Source organism: Homarus americanus, unplaced genomic scaffold (genome assembly GCF_018991925.1).
Source record: "Homarus americanus isolate GMGI-L3 unplaced genomic scaffold, GMGI_Hamer_2.0 scaffold39158, whole genome shotgun sequence".
In the NCBI taxonomy this organism is placed as follows: Eukaryota; Metazoa; Arthropoda; class Malacostraca; order Decapoda; family Nephropidae; genus Homarus; species Homarus americanus.
Genome location: NW_024740795.1, coordinates 392,501 through 398,966, shown reverse-complemented (window position 1 = coordinate 398,966; position 6,466 = coordinate 392,501). Strand labels below are relative to the sequence as shown.

At 43.4% G+C, this 6,466-nt stretch overlaps 1 protein-coding gene across 1 annotated transcript in view; it reads left to right on the top strand.

The window, feature by feature from the left end:
• The first annotated feature begins 224 nt into the window (after positions 1-224).
• Positions 225-6,466, top strand: part of LOC121875546 (histone-lysine N-methyltransferase PRDM16-like) — a 161,466-nt gene continuing 155,224 nt past the window's right edge. Inside the window, exon 1 of the mRNA XM_042380127.1 lies at positions 225-472. The gene's annotated coding sequence lies outside the window, so the exon portion shown is untranslated. The remainder of the gene's footprint in view (positions 473-6,466) is intronic.

The window sequence follows — 6,466 nt, the reverse complement described above, 5'->3', positions numbered from 1 at the left end:
CCACCCTCCTCTACCCGGCACGCCCCCGCCCCCTCATCCCAGGCACCATTGGTCGTCAGTGCCACCCAAGTCACGATCACCACAATAACGAGGTGACAGGTGGCGGCTGACCTGACCTCGGGTGGGGCACAGTCAACGTGGTCAACAAAGGAGGCCACCTCCCCCTCTCATCCTCTCCTCCTGTCCCCCATCCCCCTCCCACCCCTCCCATGCTGGTCGCCCTAGTTCTCCCAGGCTACAAAGTGACACAGTGTATTGTGGTGTTAAGAAAACCGATTCACGAGTTTATAAAAGGAGGTTAAAAATGCCTGCAACTGACGCGTGGATTTAAAATTGCAAGAGGACCCAAAGAGTGACCTTTCAGCACCCCACTTGATCAGGAGCACCGACCACCACAGAGTTGGATGCCACTCCGCTACTCCTTACCTTCCCTCGCCTTGTGCTGCCACTCCAACAAGGTCAACATTATAAGGTATGTAACTTTTAATTAGAGTTTAATTATTTCCGTTCTTGATCGGTCTAAGATATGAGGGAAGATTACATATATGCGTTCAGTTCGTGTCGTGATTAAAATGGAAAGTGGTTCTTGGTCATCTGGTCACGGAGTATCCAGGTGTTGGCGGTACTATTATCATTCAACCGAGCTTTGTAGTGTTAAAAGGCGGTCAGGTGAAAAAAAAAATTAAAAGGCGAAAGTAAAACAAACTTGATAGCGTCCGACAACAATACAAAGTCCAATCACTTCGTAACACTCGAAGCTCCAACACTCACTGCCGACTGCCGTGGGATTAACTCCGGAGTTCGGTCGAGCGGAAAATTGCACCCAGGTATGTCATTCGAGCAGCCTGGTGACGTCACGTTTCTTGAGAGACCTTCTCGTATCTCCAGGTGGGCGTAGGTGGTCTAATTATCTCCTGGGAGAGAAGATTAAAAGACCCTGAGAGACAATGGAGACGGTGTTGGTGGTGGGATGAAAATGTAAATACGAGGTACTTTTACAGCGTCTCCCACGACTAGAGATCTGGGAGACAATTACCTCTCTCTCTCTACCGGATACAGAGATATAGAGATCGTACAGTAACGTGACAGGCTTATGAGATGTGTCTCCAGAGTAACTTTTCCGTCTAAATCTTCACTAACAGAGGTGAAACATAATCCTCCTCACTTACCTAACCTAACTACCATCTTAATACAACTTACCTGGCCCAAATATCTCCTGGTCAATTACTAACCCACCCAGCCTAGGAGATCAAAGGAGGATGAGTCATTTTCAGTTACCTGGTCACGATTTTAGCAGATAAATGGCGTTAAGTTTATTTTTATTTATTTTTTCTGGGGGTTTGTTTTGTCTCGGGACGACTAAGATATCTTTATACAAACCAGCAAAACTTGACAATATGATTTGGGTCAGAGGTTAACACAAGTGAGGAGGTCGGATAGGATGTGGCGATGATGTTGTGGAGAGGTGAAGGAAGGAAGAAGGAAGGAAGGAAGAGGGAGAGAAGGGATGAGGGGAAGAAAAGAGAAGAGGAGAAAGGGGGGGTAGGGAGAGACGGGGGGCAGGAAGGAGGGGAGAGGGGATTAGGTGAAGAAGAGAAGAGAGAGAGAGAGAGAGAGAGTACATAATTAAAGAGGAACCGCTATCTTTCTGTCTGTCTTCCTCACTTGTTTATTTAATTTTTCTCATTTTCTTTATTCTGTTATTTCTCTCTTCCATTCTGGGCCAATTGTTGCTGTCTACACCAATATCTATGTCATTTATGCTCCTTCCCCCTCTCTCATTTCTTTTATCAAGCTCCTCTCTCTCTCTCTCTCTCTCTCTCTCTCTCTCTCTCTCTCTTTTATCAAGCTTCTTCATCCTTCCCTCTCCCTTTTCTCTCTCTCCTCTCGTTTATCAAAGCTCTCCACCTTTCCCTCCTTCTATATAGATGAACATTGAAGCTAACTCCTTCCATAAAGGTTAGGTTAGGTTAGGTTAGGTTAGGTTAGGTTAGGTTAGGTTAGGTTAGATTAGGTTAGGTTAGGTTACAAGCCTTGGTATTAGTCAAAACACAAACTTCTAAGTGACTACAGTTACTTAAGGCAATATTAAGTAACAATGGTCCTTTATCACAAGTAAAATTAAGTAACAGAAGATTTTTTAACGAGAGTTTCATTAATAACTCTACTTTTTAGGTGATATTACTTTATAAAATATTCTAAGTACCTTGAAATACGTATATAAGTAAGTAACTAAACTACACGAAGCATAAGTAACAGTTCGTCATTATTCTAAGTAACTTTAAAGTTCCTGAGTCATTAGTGAGAGTGTTGATACGGAAATAAACAGGTCATTACACTTGAGCCAATCGCAGGTAATTTCAACGGCAGTCAGGTAGTTAGCAGAGGTGGTGGTTAGTGTCGTGTTGTGCTCCATTTATTGACGCTATTTCCTGTAGTAGTAGTAGTAGTAGTAGTAGTAGTAGTAGTAGTGTTATCACGTACACTAACAGTCCACGAACACAAGCAAGGACATAACAAAGTATGCTAGTTTATGATATCTCCCCACCCACCCACCCAGGCATTCCAAGATATGATGAGTCATGTTCGTATATAACCAGGATATCAATTTGTAATGCAAACTAGACGACACGAAAGTTTGTGTTTTAGTCATATAAATAAGATAGCAATGGTCTCTATAGCATATAAACAATATATCAATTATCACTGTAATGTAGAAACAGGATATGAAGAAAATATCAATAGACACTCCAGCGTATAAAAAAAAACGATATCAAAAACCTCTTTAATATACAACAAGATATCAAGGAACACTATAGCATATATAAAAGATATGAAAAATCAATATAACATACAGACAATATATCACAAAGGCAATATAACACCTCAGAAGGTTATCAAATGTCGCTATCACGTGAGAAGGAATCATTTGTGTAGCGAGTGGCTGGGCGTCACACACACACACACACACACACACACACACACACACACACACACACACACACCTGACCAAAGTTACGTGAGATGATGGCCAGGTAAAAAGGTGATCAACTTGTAGGTATTTTGCATAAGTGTGTGTGTGTGTGTGTGTGTGTGTGTGTGTGTGTGTGTGCGTATACAGGTTTTTAATTTTTATATACGCGTGTGCGAAAATAAGTTCATTTACATGTGAACATAAATATATTCAGTTTTACATCACAAAGACATGAGTGAGAGACCTACCACGGGTGTGATGACGTAATGATGAGTTAGTGATGACCTAGTGATGACTGGTACTCACCACACCACCACCTACTGGAGATGTGATTTGCCTTCTTGCGCGGTTGGTGAATGAAAGGGAGGAGGAGGAGGAGGGGAAGGGAGAAGGGAGAGGAGAGGGAAAGGGGAGAGGAGGGGAAAGGGGAGAGGAGGGGAAAGGGGAGAGGAGGGGGAAAGAGGAAAGAAGGTGGAGGAGAAGCAGGGGAAAGAAGGAGGAAGAATAATATGATGAGGAGAGAGAGAGAGAGAGAGAGAGAGAGAGAGAGAGAGAGAGAGAGAGAGAGGAATAATAACAGCAGCTGTCATATGTGTGTCCTTGTGACGAGAATGCGAGAGTCGTGCCTCCTGTATGATCTGAGACACACCCATCGTAGGAGCTGAGTGAAGGTGTGCGCCAGATGTCCCACTTACGAGGACGTCTAACGAGGAATCACAATCAGAGGAGGGACGACATTCTAGACCTTAGGTACTCCTCGTGGGTTTGTTATTAGGACATAATAGACTATGGAATTGTAAATATTAGACATTATTATACGTAGAGAATTATCGTAAGGTTTTGTTAAGTAATCGTAAGTAAAAAGGTCCCTTCGTATACCATTCAGTAAAATAAAACTCTTACGATAGCAAGGTTCCCTAAATGGCTGTAATCATGGGATGTTTTCAGCGCAATCTAACCTGTACTTTGTCCTACTTAATACGAGGATTTGTGAGAAACAATAATAAACGTAAGAAACATTCCTCCATGGTTGGTAGATAAACACGACGACCCAGTTAAGGGGAAGGGGGGAGGGAGGGAGGAAGGGAGGGAGGGAGGGAGAGAGGGAGGGAACACATCAGCCATCTCTGTCAGTCATGTTTAAAGTTTCTCTGAGGAATCCCTAATGAGTGCATACACCTGTCTACGTCATGAATCTAGTTACAACTCCTTCTGAGAAATTGCAATGAAAGGAAATTTAGGTACTGTTTACAAATAAGAGCTTCGATTACTCCACACTCCACTGGTCGAGTTCAGAGAAATCCGTAGGAACGAGAATGGAAGATAATGTAGGATTTTCCAGGCAAGTGTTCGTGTCTTCCAGGAATACCAGACGTAGATATTTCACAGGCTACCAGACATATGTTATATCCATCTATTAATAGGAAATCTAAGTTCATTAAGACTCTACCTTGGGTCTGAAAACAATCCTCCAGGAACATAGAGAAGGGTGGTTATTACGGTCTTCAAAGGTAGCAATATCCTAAAGGAAGAAACTTCAATTCTCTTTAAATATTTTAGACAGAGTTTGTGGTCATCTAATCTCATGGCTATCAAAACCCCATTTCGTATTTCTTTCAAGGCAGCAGCAAGCAAGCAAGCAACCCACCCCGCATAAAGTTCCCAGGGCCGGTGTACACAAGATTATTTAGAATGTTAAAATCAGTGAAGCCTTCATCTAACTGTTTACCTACAAGGACTCGGCAGGAAACTCACCTGAGAATTACTCCGTCGCCATCCACCACGTAACTGTCCAGCGAAGAATTCCTATCTAACCTTGGTCTACATCCTGCCAGTAGTGTCCTCACGACCCCATCCAAGCGAGTGATATTGTCCTCACTGTGTCATCACGACCCCATCCAAGCGAGTGATATTGTCCTCACTGTGTCATCACGACCCCATCCAAGCGAGTGATATTGTCCTCACTGTGTCATCACGACCCCATCCAAGCGAGTGATATTGTCCTCACTGTGTCATCACGACCCCATCCAAGCGAGTGATATTGTCCTCACTGTGTCATCACGACCCCATCAAACATGTCTGTTATTCCTCACTATGTCATCACCATCCATTAACCCAGTGTGATATTATCCTCACCTATATAATTCTACTCCTTTGTCCTCCTCTGTCCTTCCTGTCTCAGTATCCTCATTTTACTTCCTGCCTCATGGGTCTCTTTCTTCTACCACCTTATGTGGCAGGTACAAAACAATTAGTTCAGGTAGTCCCAGGTGCGATGGGGGCGATGACCTACTGAAGGAGAGAGAGAGAGAGAGAGAATAAAATAGAAAAATTAACAGAGATAAAACATATAATAGGTGTCACAGAATCAAGGTGTATCTGAGTGTAAAACCATTCTAATATACACCCACTGGACGTGTCAGGTATCACCACTGCATGACACACCTGGTGGAAGAGGTCAAGTGTATTGCCTCAAGTGAACGAGACGTGTTTTTTTATGTATTAGACACACCTTTACAAGTTACTAAAACACACCACATAAACGTCAGGTTACATGTAATACTCTCTCTCTCTCTCTCTCTCTCTCTCTCTCTCTCTCTCTCTCTCTCTCTCTCTCTCTTTATGATCTGACCTTTTTTAGAGGTGAAGACCATAACTTGAAGGTGTTGAGGTGTGTATCAAGGTGTACATGTTGACAGGTACACACACACACCTACCTACACACCTACACACACACACACACACACACACACACACACACACACACACACTGAAATATTTCACCTTTATGACACCTTTCAAACACCCAGTTAAATGTTTTTTTCTCTTTTCTATTCTACTTGGAGTCCATCGTGTAAGGGTTAGACCATTACCTCACGTAGTCATGGTTGTGAATTTGGGTGTCCAGGTGTAGTTTGGGTGTCAGGTGTGGTTGGGTGTCAGGTGTAGTTTCGGTGTCTGGGTGTAGTTTGGGTGTCTGGAGTGCTAGTTTCGGTGTCAGAGTGTGAATTTCGGTGTCTAGAGTGGAATTTCGGTGTCTAGAGTGTAGTTTGGGTGTCCTTGTGTAGTTTGGTGTCTAGGTGTAGTTTGGGTGTCAGGTGTAGTTTGGGTGTCCAGGTGTAGTTTGGGTGTCTAGGTGTGGTTTGGGTGTCAGGTGTGGTTTAGGGGTCAGGTGTGGTTTCTGGTGTCTGGGTGTGGTTTGGGTGTCAGGTGTGGTTTGAATTTGTCCAGTTGTAGTTTGGGGAGTCAGGTGTGGTTTAGATTGTCCAGGTGTAGTTTGGGTGTATCATATAGTCAAAAAGCTATCTATTTACCGAGGGCCCCCCCTCCCTCCTCCCTTCCCCCCTTCACCCTCACGTAATGACAGTCTGTGCACAAACACTTTACCCTAAAGACACATACCGACTCTTAATTCTCTGTGTTTGTGAGTCTTATTCCTTCAGGTAACTGGTTTGTAAATACAGAGGTTTGGGGTTGGCCTAATGCGGCTCT